Here is a 14,948-nt window from a genome sequence, read left to right as displayed (position 1 = left end):
TCATGCAGAATGGACATGAAGAAAGTACCTAATTAAAAGCACTAAAATTTGGGAATAAAAAATGTCAGTCACAGGTTTTTTGATATGCCCTGAAGTTTGTCAGAGATTTATTTGCAAAAACTTCATAGTAAGGGTGAGTCAGCTGTCCTGCTGAATACAACATTACATATAATGGAATACATGATGCAGCTCTTCTCTGTTTTACGTTTTCTTCATCAGTATTTCTAAGTTGAATTTATATTTCAAATGTACTCAAATCTTAAGCCAGCATTCCAGTTTACTACATATTTAACTCACTGAAACAAAGACATTCTTTTAAATTAATCAGAGAGATTTAGTGTGTTCATAACAATGTTCATTGCTTTTAGAAAAAGGGAACAGTAATTTACTTTGTGTGATCTCCATAACAAGAGACATGGTTATGAAATTTCACCAACTTTAAAAAAATATGTTTCCAAAGATTTTAGGTATAACAAGGATTTTGTCTTACTAAGGTACTGATTTTTCTGGAGGGTTCTTTTAAAACTAGTTTGTCTGATAGTCAGAAGTAAAGAAAGGGAACTCTTTGTCCAGCTATCTGGAAGGAAAGGACTGTTGTCCCTTTAAGGGCTCTCTTCAGTGGGGAGTGGGAGGAGAGGTGGTGAAGGGATAGACAGAAAGGACAGGAAGACTTGGAAGACTTGGACTTTTTTTTTTAACTATAGTAATTAAAATGTGTATTTTAGATAAGGGAGGTCTTTTGAAGGATTTATTTAAAAAACTATGTGTGAAGATCCACACATTTAAGGCTAAAGATGATTGTGCATCTAAAACTCTATGCAAGCATTTTTTAGAAATGTGATTTTATAATCTTCACCAGCTCACTAATGAAATATTTTTAAAGCAAATTTTAAACTAAGGTCCTGTAGACTGACATGTTCTGTGTAAGTATTACATTAATGCACAACTGTTTTTGTCAGTAAAGTCAGAAACTGACAATATAAAAATTTATTTGGGCATAAGCTTTCGTGAACATCTGATGAAATGGGTTCTAGTCCACAAAAGCTTATGCCCAAATAATTTGTTAGTCTTTGAGGTGACACAAGGACTCGTCCTTGTTTTTGCTGATACAGACTAACAGGACTACCACTCTGAAACCTGTCAGTATATACCTTGGGGTTGGCAAATGCTTGTTAAATGGCTTTATTACCCCTTGAATGTCTCTTTAACAGTTTCAACCTTGTGCTAATAGGTCTGGCAGGCTGGAGGTTTTTTCACTTTTAACTACTAGATTCCCTCCCAAGGAAGACTCACCAGGCTAGATCAGCCATCTGTGGGAGCCTGCAGGAAGGGTCAAAACAGGGATAGGAAAACAAGAGGGTGGACACTAAGACCCAGTGGTGCCCCAAATTTTCAGGTGCCCTACGCAGCTGCCTATGTTGCCTATGCCTAAGGACGGCCCTGCTCTTCCTCCTGACCTCCTGGCGAAGAAGTGATGTTACATTGTACTGATAGAAAGAACAGGAGTACTTGTGGCACCTTAGAGACTAACAAATTTATTTCAGCATGAGCTTTCGTGAGCTACAGCCCACTTCTTCGGAGGCCAGGCCGGAATTGTAAGACACAGTGCAAAGGGATTTTATTTACAGTAAAGGCTACCAGGGTCTGACTCCTTATTCAAACAGCTCTCGCAAAATAAAGCCTGGTTTCCTTTTGGACTAAATCGCTTGTGTCCCTTCTGGGGATGTCTGCTGGAGAATTAAATGAGGTCTTGACAAAAATTTTAAGGCAAGGCAAATTATTCGTTCTCCTAGACACTGCCCTGTAGAGATGGTTCTTGTCTCTCCCAGTGGTAAGATACCAAACCTGATGCAGCCATCCCTCATCTCTGCATGTTCCCGGATGCTGTTGTAATGGGGGCATAGTAACGCCCCAGGGCCAGATCCTCAGCTGGTGGAAATCGGTGTAGTTCCACAGTTGATAAGCCAGTTTGCGCTAGCTGAGGAGCTGGCACCAGATGTTATGTTATGCTGTAGTAGATCCAAGGTAACACAGATGTTTTCCAATGCCAGAGCCTCATGGGCACCATTCTGAAATACAAGGGTGTCACCCACGCTGCATCTCAGTGCTTGTCTCAAATGCCAAGTGTTGAATAATCCCCTCCAGGACGGAGCTTTGCCCTCAGCCAGGCTGAAGATTGGCAGCACTACAGCTCATCCTGGCACCTTCCCACTCTAAAGCACAAGAGAGCCCCAGCAAATGCCATCCCAGCCATTTGTCTCTCCAGGCCAAGTTATCTTAGGCAGGCTGCCTTCCCTTCGTCATTTGCCTTCTGAGTGGCATTACACCGTGGGGGAGGGGGGCAGCGGAGTGGCGCTGTATGTGAATGGAGAAGCTTGTTCCCAGGTTATCACTCGCCCACGGCTTCTTTCCTGCTCTGCCATTAACAGGTTTCCAGGAGCCCTGCAGAATCCATTGCCACCCTCTCTACTGCAGCACTGCTGGCACCATTGCTACCAGCGCCGTCAGCCTTTGCATGGGTATTCGCGCCTGCCAAATAATCAGCCATGCCGGCATTGCTGCCACCACTTCCAGCCTCGAAAGTCTCCTCGACCCTGGTATTAGCTTTGCTGACACCAGCTCCCTGGCATGTGCGGTTTGGCTGCAAGATGCCCTTTTGAATGCCTTAACAAGCACCTCGCTGCCGTGGTGATGGGGCTCTCCGTAAGCTAATTAACTAACTAACAAATTGCCGGCACGGTGGTGACTCTGCATAGATGCTTGTTAATTAAGGGCAGTTCTGAAAGTGCCCTTTTTGTGTGAAGGAACCGCTGCGACAGCTGCTGCTGTGGCTTTGGAGCCCTCTAACGGGTCATGGGCATCTGCACCATACCCACCAGGCTTTGGGCTGAGTGGGGGCAGCGTTCCCAATCGAGGGCACTGGGCCATAGGCAGTCTGGAGCAGCTGCCCTCCACTGCCCTCTGCCATCTGGAAGAGCAATTCTGTGAAACTAACAGCTGTGAGTGTTACCTTGGATGGGGTTAAATCGAATTGACTCTAATTCTGTTTCCTCGTGTGTGCGAATGGGACAAGGGCATCAGCTGCCCTAACAGCTGGATTGCCACTGCTCTCAAACCAGTATAACCTTCCTCCTGGGCATCTCAACCACTCTCATCGTCCTTGCTAACACCGCCCTGTCAAAGACAATAGCACCACCCGGTTCCCACCACCATGACTGCCAGCACCTCGACTATCAACTTGGGTACCGCCCATACCATAACCACGGTCAGTTACCCGAACAAACTGCCCTTACCCAAGTGGAAAGGGACCTCTTCCACGTGTGAAGACAGCCCGATAGCCTGGACACGCACACACACACAACAGGAGAAATAAATGAATGAATTCATTAGAGAAGCAGAGCGAATGGCGAGTAAAAATCCAAGCCAGCATTTTCACAGCTGGGTCCCTTAAGTTAAACACCTCCACCTGCGCTTAGACACCTAGATAATTTGATTTTCAGAGGTGTTGAGTACCAGTGGGAGCCGCCAACATCCCGCACTGCTGAAAATCAGGCCATTGATTTAGGTACTTGAATATGGATTTAGGTGCCTCTGGTTTATTTATGGGGGTGCCCGCAGTATGGTAGGTGCTTTTCAAACACTAAAGAAGGACAGTCCCTGCTTCGAGGACAGACAAGCCAGACCCTGGTTAGAGGAAGGGGAACGACAACAGGCACAAGCAGCACAGCCGAAGTGGGTCTTGAAAAGGGATTTCCATGTCACCAGGGCAGGAGCTCCGTGGATGAGTTTTATGCAAAGGGGGCCATGTGGATCCACATTATGGCACCTACGTTTGAGAAGGCTGGTGCTCTCTGTCGCTGTCTTTTCTTGCAAGGAGGAATACCTGAGTGGAGAGACTTTGGAGGAAGACTTTTAGCCATGACAGAGCATTTCATTTCTTTGCAATCCTCCACGGGGCTTGGCTCCAAATGTTCCCCACGCCCTGCCTGAGAACTGGCCTGCACTGCAGCAGTTATTTCAGGTCACTTGCTGAGAACAGTGCTTAACGAACCACCCTCCAACCAGCCAGTAGTCTCGTCTCAGGAAAGTCTTTAGCCGGCCTTCTGCTTTTGCTTTCTGAATGGCAGACACCATGTAAACAAACCACAAGAGCAAGAAAAAGTGCTAGGTCGCTGTTTCGAAAGGCCTGCAAGGGAAGCTAGAAAAAGAACCTCGCTCTTTCCTGACGTCCACAGGATGTACCGGGTGGTTGGAAACAAATGTGGCGTTTTGCACTCCCCACCAACTAACCATTTCTAACTTTGGTAACTTCCAGTCGTGCCCGTAACACAGGATTCACACTTCAACTTTGAGGCTGCAAACTAGTTACCAGGGTGAGGGGTGCATTATAAAAACATGATGGGTGGGTGGAGGTCTTCCATTGCTGCCAGTTTTGCCATCCTTTCTTCCTCTCTCTTTTCCATTCTCTCCCTTTCTTGCATCTCCTTTGGTTTCAGTTCCAGGGGCACTAAAAGTGCGTGAGTGAGGAAGTTGCTTTAATTACTGTGCTCTGAATTGCCAGCCAAATAGCTGCATCCCTCTAGCTCCTACCGGACACCAATATATCCCCAAATACCTGGGGAGCGTGTCCTCAGGGCTGGCTTACAGGTTTGTGAGGTCTCTGCCAAGCGACACATGCAGGAACCTTATAGATTCATAGATTCTAGGGCTGGAAGGGCCCTCAAGAGGTCATCAAGTCCAGTTCCCTGCCCTCATGGCAGGACCAAATACTGTCTACACCATCCCTGATAGACATTTATCTTTCCTGGGTATGGATTCCCCCAGTTGTGCATGCTTATCACACCCCTCCAGAAGCCTCTCTCTCTAGGGTCGTCCCCACAACCTGACGTGGGGCTCTGCATCTTTTGGTAATGCCCCTACACCTTCCAATACATGGATAGGGCAGCCCAGAGATAGGGCCAGTCTTTTCCAAACATGGACTGACGGGACTCCAATCTCTCGGTGTTGGCTAAGTAGCCCCAGCGTTGATGGGTGTCCGCATGGTTGGATCTGGGTGTGCATGAGTTTGGTTTTTCTCCCAGTTCAGACACTGACTTCCTATTCATTTACATTCTAATGTGAACTGGTTGTTTTTTCGGCTGATCAGGTCAGCCCTCTGAGGTTGATTCTTCCCACCCTGCGTCTGAGCCGTTTTATGGTAATCGCACGTCCTGGGAGCACTCATTGAATGCTTGCTGTGCTGTCATCCTAGGGAAGAGACTTGCTGCAGCAGATTTCTGGGCAGACAACTGGACGATGAGCAAATTCAACTGAGGAGCTTCCTGGTCCAAAGCCCATTGTAGTTATTACCACGGATCCTAACCATCTCACCTCCAAGACGTTACCAGCCTTCTGCCTCCGAGAGGTAGGGGATAATGGGAAAGCAGATGATGAGCTGGTCACAGTGATCCATCAGAAACGGCCACACTGACCTCAAAACAACAGCAGCTGGTCCAGCTCTCAACACTGCTGGTCACCAAGGCTCGGCGCCTCAAAAGCATGTAGGTGCCCAGTTCTACTGGGAGTTAGGCACCCAAATACCTTCGACAATCTGGATCCAAGAGCCCACCACCCCCTGTGCTTCTCTTGCTAGGCAGTCTCCTCATGCAGAGGGGCATATTCACAATCCTGGCTTTTCTCATGAAGGCCACTCTGTGGTAACAGCCCTCCCTACCTAACATAACATCTTTCACTCAGAGACCACATCCGCCCTTGACAGCTTCATTTCACAGCCACCATAAAGCTGCGGACCCCCCGGCATTAAGCACAACAGCGCTGGGGACAGGTCTGTCTTGTGAGTGGGTTTGAAGCTGTGGGAACTCCCTTGGAGGAGGTGAGAGATGACCACAGATCTCAGCTCTCACAATGCAGTGCTGGCTGCTGTGACTGAGTCTTCCAGGCAGCACCTCTCCCAGAGGTGCTAAGTACCATTTCAAAGCTTTTCCAGCTGCTCCTGGAGCAGGGAGGAGTCTAGACCGGGCAGAGGACGTTCATGCATGCAACTGTTGATTTGCACGGCACGTCCAGATGCTGTGCTGTGGTATAAACAGGTAGACAGATGTCACCAAATGGCTGTTGTGCTACCCCTTGTCTGCTTGTTCGATCCACCTGTTGTCTCTAATCTTCAATTGCCAACGCTTTGGGGTAAGGGCTGTATTTTTGTTATCAGCATGTACAGCGCCTAGCAAGATGAGGCTTTATCCCTGTAGGTGCTACCACAATATGTGGGGATAACTTTCACTTCCTGCAGAACTGGGTTGGATTTGAACTAGCCACATAGGGGGAAAGTCTCCATGTCCCCCTCCAGTCCCCTGAGTCATCTAGTTCCTCCACTTAGGGTCTTTTTTTTGGCCATCCCTGCACACCAATTAAGTTCCATGAGCCTCTGCCTCAGGTTGCCATGACAAACTAACCTACCACTCCAGACGTGGTATTTTTCTGTCTGTGGCTCGCTACGGAGTTAAAATAACCTGAAAAAGAACAGCCGTCTCTTTGTCAAATTAGAAGCCAGCGCTGATATTCAGAAGCACTAAATTAACGGGAACCTTAAATCTCCAAGAGGCCCTGGTTTTTTTTTTGTTATCTCAATACCTCCACAGGCCCTGTAAACTATCTGACACTCCTCATTAAACCGTAATGCAGCAGCTGATGCAGCACGGTCTGTCCCTGCCCAGGGCCAGGCCCTAAGCTCTCTGTTTGAAGCTCCGGGGGTGGGAAGGGAATTGCCCGCTCTTTTCTTCAATCCCTGAGCAAGTGACAAGCGCTCAGCTCCTGCAGAACCAGCCCATTTTATCCCATAAAGTGATAGAAGAAGGCCTGAGGGTAAACCCAGGATTAGCGAAATGGGAGAGCTGGGCAGCTTGGTTCCAAGTAGGTTGGTGGTATGTGCAAACGGCCTGCTGGATGGTTTTGGAGCGTAGATAGGGGTGTGGTGGGACTAGTGCCTTCTCCGCGGAGGTTTGGGTTTTTTTACATATGGATTATTTCTTCTTTCTCTGTTGTTTTTTTTTTTTAAAAAAAAATACAAACTCCAAACCACTTCATTAAATAATCCAGGAGCCCAGAACGAATCCCCAACCCCGCCTGCTCCAGGAGATTTTAGTGCCCTGCTGACACCGAGGTGAATTCCCCATCTGGAATCTCTCTGCGTGGCTCTGGTGGCTTGCAGGGATCTTGCAGTGTGGGAGCTGCAGGGGCAGGGCTGGGCTGCTGCTTAGTGCCCTAGCAATTGTTGGAAGGGGCAGGGCTAACTCTGTTCTCACAAAGCCGACCTGTTCTCTGCCTCAGTGGGAGTACCTGGGCCCACCAAGCTTTTACCGAGTTTATGCCAGGTGCTTTGGGAGAGCCCTGTTCTGTCCCTTCCCATCCCAACAGGTCCAGCTTTTAATGGATTTTATGTGGCAGAAGCCAGAGTTGAATAAATAAGTAGCAAGGAATAATTTATGAGCCATATTCAGCCTCTTTTATCCACCCTCTGATGGTGAGTCTGGCTGATTCCATCCATGCCTCTTCCAATGGGCTTGCTTTCTGGACCAAATACAAAGTCCAAATTCCAGCGTTGCTGGGATTGGTAAGAAAGGTCGCATGGGATTGTTTCTCTACTCTGATTGGATCAGCAGGTGAATGGTTCTGTCGTGTACATATGTGCATGTGCAAATTTACAATTTGGTGTCTGCAGGTACTCGGGCTTTGAAATGCCCTTTCCATCGGCCACTTTTGCTAGGAAAATTGCCCAGATGTTTGCCTGAAAATGAGGAGCAAATGCAGCTAAAGAAAATCCCTTTAAAGGTTCAAACAAGCATGAATGGAAACAAATGTCTGCAGTATCCCTCTCCCCATTAGAGAAGCAAGGAGCTTTATTGGAATGGGTGGATTTCTCGGAAACCCAACTCGGTGCAAACCATCTATGGCTTATGGGCGATCAGAGTACATGGCCAGAGTGGTCCCTTCTGGCCTTAAAAGCTAAGGTACATGATATGCCGGCCCCCAAATTTCTCTCAGTGGGCCTGTTTCTGTGGCTGTGCTGCAGGCAATTCTAGGGCAGTGCAAAGAGATGAAGAAGCAGCCAGAATGTTTTTTTCCCCCTTCACTGTTGAAATGTTTCTTCAGCTTCTAGTGGGCTCTGGTCTCTCCTCAGCACATTGTTCTTGGTTGCTGTCTTTTGATCTAAGGCCACCAGAAACCAAGGCCTAGACTCAAAGGGATTTAGGCGCCGAACCGGTGGAAGTTAGGATCCTAAATACTTCTGAAGGTCTGCGCCCATGTGTTGTCTATGTCCTACGCACTGGTTCTTACATATGCAGAGGGATGCTGCAGGAATCCAGGCTCTAGCAAGATCCTCGATGAATAAATAACAGTTTAAAAGGCGAAGGTGAGGAGAAAGAATGATCTCGTCTCTCTAACGGCCCTTCCACGCCACAGAGCAATTACTGTCCTTTGAGTGATTTTAGACCCAGTCAGTCTCTCCCAATTCCCACAAGGCTCTGAAAGGAAAGGGGGGCTCACTCTCCAGAGCCTGTATACAATCCCCTCTGGCTCTGCTCTGCCTGCGGTGGTGGGGGTTTACTGCCGCCAGAGGGGGTTTAGTGGATTCATTATCTCTTCTGAGAGTTCTGTCAGGCCGCCTCCAAAATGTCTGAGGTGGGAACTGAAGGAGATTAAAGCTAGGAAGGCAGGGAGCTGGGGGGGACAGGGGAGGAGGGAAGATTCACCACAGTATTTGATCCCTCAGGCACTAAAAACCATGTCTTTTCCAGCGGAGTGTTGCAAGTTCAGACAACCGACCTCAGCAGGGGTAGCTGAGAAGCTGTGGTCTGGCTGAGTGAAGTTTGTGGGGAAAGGTCAGCCGGGCTGGAGCTCCAAACTCCACTCCAGATGCCAAGTGCCTGGGGATGGCCGCAGAATAGTGCAAGTAGGCAGGAGAGCGCAGATAGGGCTGTCTGAAGCTGCTCTGCGCCCTCCCGCCATCCGTCCCCTGGTACCTTCAAAGGCTGTCTCTGCGTCTGCTCTGTTGTCTGCCTTTGGGTCTCTGCTACATCCCAGAACCCCCCTGGCTGGCCGTCTCCTTTTGAAGCACTGCAGCAGCCAGCGCTAGGTGCTGGGCACGGCAGGGGAGCGGAGGCTCCAGCTGCAGATGACAGAGCAGAAACCAGGAGGAAGGAGTGACCTATGGAGAGGACAGAGCTGTTTATGGAGCTGGTTGTCTGAGGGGGGCAGGAGGGGCCAGCCCTCTCCTTGGTCTGGATGCCAGGTAAGGCAGGTCCTGCTCCTCTTACGGATGGTAGGAGTGTCCCTGATGGTAGTGTGGGGGGGCATCTCTGCCTGTCGGAGAGGAGAATGAAACCCCCAGAGAGGGAGGGTTCTCGGGGCCTGTGGCATGCAGCTGCCAGCTGAACAGGTCTGCTCTGCCCTGCCCAGTGGGTGCTGCTCCCTGCTAGGGGATATAATACTGGGGTGGGAGTGAATTGCTCAGTCAAGTACACAGTGTGCAGAGGACATTGTAGAAGGCAAAGGGCATTGGGCTAAATCTCTTTACAAGTCCCTGCCTCAGAAATCACCGCTTAATTTACTTCCGTGGCTGAGCTGAGGCTTTGCCATGTGTGGGGAACGCTTCTTCCAGGAATCAGAGTTGGGAGCCAGGACTCCTGGGCTCTGTTCCTGGCTCTACCACTGACTTGCTGTGTGATCTCAGCCCAGTCACTTCATTTCTCTGTACCTCCATTTCCTCAGCTGTAAAATGGGGATGACAGTACTTACTGAGGGGTGCATCTCATAAGACTGCTGGGAGGTGTAATTAATTCATCCTTGCTAAGCCCTTTGAGGCCCTCAAGGGAAAGGTAAGTAACACAGGCACCAGGCATTGGTAATTAGCTACAGAACTGCATTATTTTGTACCTGGGGGAACCTGCTGTACCAGCCAGTGCCCGTCTCTGCAGGTACGTCTCTGATGTACCTTCAGTCTACAGAAAGGTGCTACCCGCATGGGTTTACGTGGCCCCTCATTCCCCTTTGCACTGAGCACATCTTTCTACCGGACGCCTCTGGGGTCCTGTGTTAGCGAAGAAAGAACACGGTAGAGATGCCCTCAGTACGGGCCGGTTGGCACAGCAAACAGCACCCAGGAGCCTTGCTTGGAGAGGGCTCCTGGCAGACTGAGGATGCAGGAGCGGAACTCCCCAGAGGAAGAGAGAACTGGAGAGAGGGGAGGGGAGAGCAGGGGGGAGGGTAGGTGCCAGAGAAGGGAAGTGGAGGAGGAGAAGAGGGGGAGTGAGACAATGGGGAGGCGAAAGAGGAGAAAGCCACAGAACCAGTGGATGCGGAAGGAAGAAGGTACGAGCAGAATGACAAGTGGGACGCGCGGGATGTTCTCCAAGGGGTTAGTGGGGCAGCTGCTGCTGGGAGAATGCACTCCCAGGCACTTCACTCCAGCAGCCGTCCCACCCCCGCCCTTGGGATCCAGCAGCGAGGAAGCGGTGCTGCTGCTGGTTTTGCAGGGTCGACGCTCACATGGCACAAAGGGGCGAGGGGAGGCGGCTCAGGGTTTCAGCCTTCATTCTGTGCCACTCCCTCCTCTCACGGAGACCCCAGGAACCGAGGGGTTTGTCTCTGAGATGAAACGCTTTAAATCAACACATGAATATTTAATGCCAATTTGTGCCCGAGGGGCAGGCAAGGCGGTTTAAAGGGAGGAGGAGACGCACAGACCTGACCTTTGCTAACCACGCTGCGGTTTGTCTTCGCAGGGCTTTCCAGGGAGCTAAGCGACACAGGCCTGAGCCGATGGGCTCGGTTATAGGGCAAGAAGCGGACTGGTTCAAAGGTGTCTGGGTGCAGCATACAATGGACAAAGCCGAGTGAAGACGGAATGAAGGAGGTGCACCGGTGGAGGGGGGGTCAGAGCAGGCGAGTGCGGTCCCAGCAGAGACAGGGGCAGAGCAGAGCTCTACGAATGGAAGGCAGAGCATGGGAATGTCAGCGCGGCCCCAAGACATGGTGCTAATTCAAGGGCAGTAGTGACAGCAGAGGAGAGTCAGTGAAAAGTGGAGAGCCCCAATCCAAGAGCAAGATGAATCAGAGGAGCTCTGCTATAGCAGCGTATGGACTCGACAGGACCAGCCCGAAGGAAATATTGACTTGGCAGGCTCAGCCCAGGCGCAGTCCGAGATCCTATCCTTTGTGCATGTGAATTTAGTGCTGGTGAAAGGGGCTAGGCTGGGCTGGTAGCCCCACTCTGCAGCATGGGAATTTCCAGCGGAAGCGTCACGGAGCTGACCTGCTAACGTCTCATCCACTCAAAGCAGGGATGGGACTGGAACTACTGAACTCTGGGCATCTGAAATCGGCCAGGATCTAGGAGGGACTGCATGGGGATCAGGTCAAGGGCAGTATAATGATGGACCTACCAGAAAAACAGCTATAGCACAGACTGGAGCTGTCCGTGCTCCATCGAGTACAGTCGAGGCTGGATGCAGCCAACGCTAATGCTGCCCAGTAAACACCTGCTTTCCCTGTCTGCTTCTGTCAGTGCACTGAATGTGTCTGACGGGAGCTGCATACAAATATGGGAGAGGGGGGAGGCTATGGCTGTGGGGGTGAGTGGGGAAGACCTATCTCCCGTTCCCCAAGGGGCTGTTCTGAGTAAGATCCTGAAGACGGAGGCATTTGGGGTATAATTTCCCTTCAAGCCAGCTGAGTTTGGAGATGTTTTCTCCAGCCCCGCGCCCCGCAATGCTCCAGGACCCAGGGAGCGCAGAGATGACAGAAGAGCAGATGCAAAGGATTTCAGTTTTTCAAAAGCCCCCCTCCCTCCTCCCAGGAGCTGCTGGTGATGCTCCCCAGCCCTCTCCACTCTCCATGCATCTGTGAGCTCCAGGGGGTGGGGCAGGGCATCCCAGCTGCACAAGTGAAGCGTGTGTGACCCTGAGAGTGCAAAGGAGCAGGCTCGGCAGAGGATCCCAAGACGAGCCAGGAGGGCAGCCTGTGAGCGACCCCCTGGCAGAGACACAGTAAGCCCGTTACACATCAGATTGGAAGCATTTGCTAGACAGGCCACTTGGAACTCAGCTGACTCCCTCTCCATCCCAACATACCGTCCCACCCCTGGTCAGCCCTACTCCCTCCAGATCTGCTCGGGAAAATGGAGGCATTTCAGTGGATCCCTGCAAGCCACGGGGACCTGGAGTCTACTGGGCTCGCCCCACTTCTCTAGAGCAGAGCGGCAGCTGCAGCCATTGCTCACCTTAGCTGGCGTTCTGGGAGCTGCTGCTGGAAACCTTCATGCTACCACCCCTGGCTACAGCCACCACTGCCTAGCCAAGGACCAGCCTCTGCCCACGTGAGGAGGGCAACAGCCCAGGGCTTAGTTTGGCCACTCCTGTTATAGACTGTGGCTCACGAACCACATGCGGCTCTTTTACCATTAAAGTGGGGCTTACAGAGCCCCTGATGCCCTCCCATTCTTCACCTACCAGACTGGGGTGGTGGGGGGAGAGCTCAGGATCTCTGCCTTGCAGCAGGGTGGTGTGGTAGGGGCTTCTACCCAGCCGTGGAAGGGGGTCTTGGGACTTCAGCCCTGTGGGGAACACCTGCCAGGCTTCAGGGCTTCAGCAGGAGCAGGGCTGAAGCCCCAGCCCCTGGCTCCCAGCAGCTGTGCCTCAGCTCTCGAACTTCTGAAGATTGTCATAGGTGGCTCAGAGGGCCAGTAAGTTTGGCCACCTCGGTCTAGAATATTCCATCAAAGCCCCCTGATGTGGATGGATGGACCCTCCTTTCTTGGCACTCTTTGTGTTCATTCATTTCTGGTCTGCACATCCTCCACCCTGGCATGACCACCCTGTCCCAAGGCCGGTGAGCAGGGCTCCCTCAGTGGACCACCTCTGTCTGAGGAAATCCCTCTGCTGGGATGGGCCAGAAATGCAGTTATGTCCTTGTCCTTTAGGGACCCTAACTTATTTGTATGTAGTTTGGGGCTGTATTGCTTTATTGCTGATGCTCAGGGGAAGTGGTGCATTGAGCCTGAAAGCCTGCATCATTGAATTTGAATCCGACTCCCCTGTATCGTGCCAGCAAGCTAAGCCATGGAGGATACCTAGGTACCAGAATGCTGGTGCATTCCCATCAGACACAGCACAGAGATGAGAATCTACAAGCTGCAAACTCACTGGAGAGGTGGAAGCTCCGAGTGGCCTGATCCTCTCCTCATGCCCAATGTCCCCCCACCCAGATCCCAGCAAGGGCAGAGCTAGATTAACCCCAGTTAAGCCTCCTCCTTCCCAGATCTTGTTTTGCAGGAGTTTAATAAACACTCCCTGGAAGGCAACCTGGGAATCAATTTCACTGCATTACCTGAAATTCTCTCACCCCTCCCAGAAGCTGCCTCCATTGTCCAATTCTCCAGGCCAGCCAGGACCCAGGCACTGGCCCAGAAGAAGGCATCACAACAACAGCTGGAAGTCACCCTCACCAGCAAGAAGCCCCTTTGATCAAGAGAAGGCAGCTACAGGCCAACCATCTCCCACCGCTTTGGGAGATGGATGCTGGGCTCTACTGGGAAGGGGGGGGGGCGCATCTCTGGGTCCTGGGAGCTGCCAGAAGCAGGAGGTAAGGTAACAGGGATGGGCACAATGGCACGCCGTTCCCCTGTCCTCAGACTCACTTTGCTTGACAGTAGCACCCTGGTGGGTCTTGCCCGCCCTTGGCCAGAGCAGGCAAAGGGCCACTCTCCTACCAGCCAGGCTGCTGGTACCTCCATGCAGCCTCCTTCCCGGCCCTTCTGGAAACTTGTGGCAAAGGTCTCCATGGACCCCAGAGGAGCTGCTCGGACCCTGACACAGTTGGAGAGGGAGAGAGAAAGCCGGCTCCCAAGCCAGAGTGCTCAGCCTGCACCACAGTGCCAAGCTGGGCAGCGCGCTCGCCTCTCTCATCGCCTGCTACTGCAGGAGAATTTACCGCAGGGGAGTTGAGGCGGGAGATGCAGCACCCAGCTGTCGGCAGCGGGGGATGCACCGACCCCCAGCTTACAGAACGAGACCCTCTCCCCTCCTTGGAGGGGCCCGTTGTGTGCAGGGTGGGAGGAGGACCAGCTTGCCTGCAAAAAGCACGGACTCCCTCCCTAGCCCCTCTGCGCGCCGACCGTGCCTGGCATGGAGTCACCTTCAGCTCCCACCCAGCGCAGGGACAGAGCAGCGCGAACTCTGCAGACAGGGTTGGCTGGGAGGTGGCAAGCCTGGCGTTGGTAGCCGTGGGGACAGAGAGACCCACCCCGATGCAAAGAGAGTTGAGGGGTGCAGTGGAGGCAGGAGGCGGATTGTTGAACAGGGACTCTCCCCCCGACAGACCCGGGGAGCTGTCCCGCTGCTTTCCAGGGGAGCCTCCAGCGGGCAGCTTCCTTCGAGCTCTGCAAATGCCAGATGCTCCAGGGCTCTGCACCCAACCCAGCCTTGCTGCCCCTCTCACCCCACCCCTTGTCTCCTTCCCTGGCACTCACCGCTCGCCAGCCCGGCTCTCAGGGAAAGGCAGCCGTGAGGATGGAGGCTGGATCCCAGTCTTCTGCAGAGCCCAGGAGGAGTGAGGCGCGGCTGGGGTGCTCAGCCGCCCCGGCCCCTGGGTGTGTGTGAGCGAGCGTGTGTCTCGCGGATGAAAGCAGGCTCAGGGCAGCAGCTGCTGCTATCAGTAGAAAATGCATCACAAAGACCACCATAGACCACTGCTCCCCCCTCCCCTCCTAAGACAGCAGTGACGTCTAAAGTGCAGGGAAGCCAGGGCCGTTTAACCCTCTGCTCGCTGGACTGCCCGTGCCTCAGGTCCCGCTGCACCCTGGAGAACCCGGCGTGGGTAGAACTCGGGTGGGGGAGCAGCAGGGCATTAGGAGCCAGGACACCCATTTCTAAATGCTCTCCTGCCCCTGCTAG

General features: G+C 52.1%; 1 protein-coding gene across 2 annotated transcripts in view; it reads right to left on the bottom strand.

Moving 5' to 3' along the window:
• The window catches only part of LOC127039059 (CYFIP-related Rac1 interactor A-like), a 39,482-nt gene extending 24,737 nt beyond the window's left edge, over positions 1-14,745 (bottom strand). The window contains exon 1 of one of the 2 annotated variants that reach the window (XM_050932197.1): positions 14,525-14,745. The gene's annotated coding sequence lies outside the window, so the exon portion shown is untranslated. The remainder of the gene's footprint in view (positions 1-14,524) is intronic. The other variant, XM_050932201.1, reaches the window with a different exon arrangement.
• Positions 14,746-14,948: the final 203 nt, after the last annotated feature.

This window comes from Gopherus flavomarginatus, chromosome 22, assembly GCF_025201925.1.
Source record: "Gopherus flavomarginatus isolate rGopFla2 chromosome 22, rGopFla2.mat.asm, whole genome shotgun sequence".
In the NCBI taxonomy this organism is placed as follows: Eukaryota; Metazoa; Chordata; order Testudines; family Testudinidae; genus Gopherus; species Gopherus flavomarginatus.
Note: the sequence above shows the minus strand (reverse complement) of the source record. Positions and strands in the feature narration are given on the sequence as shown.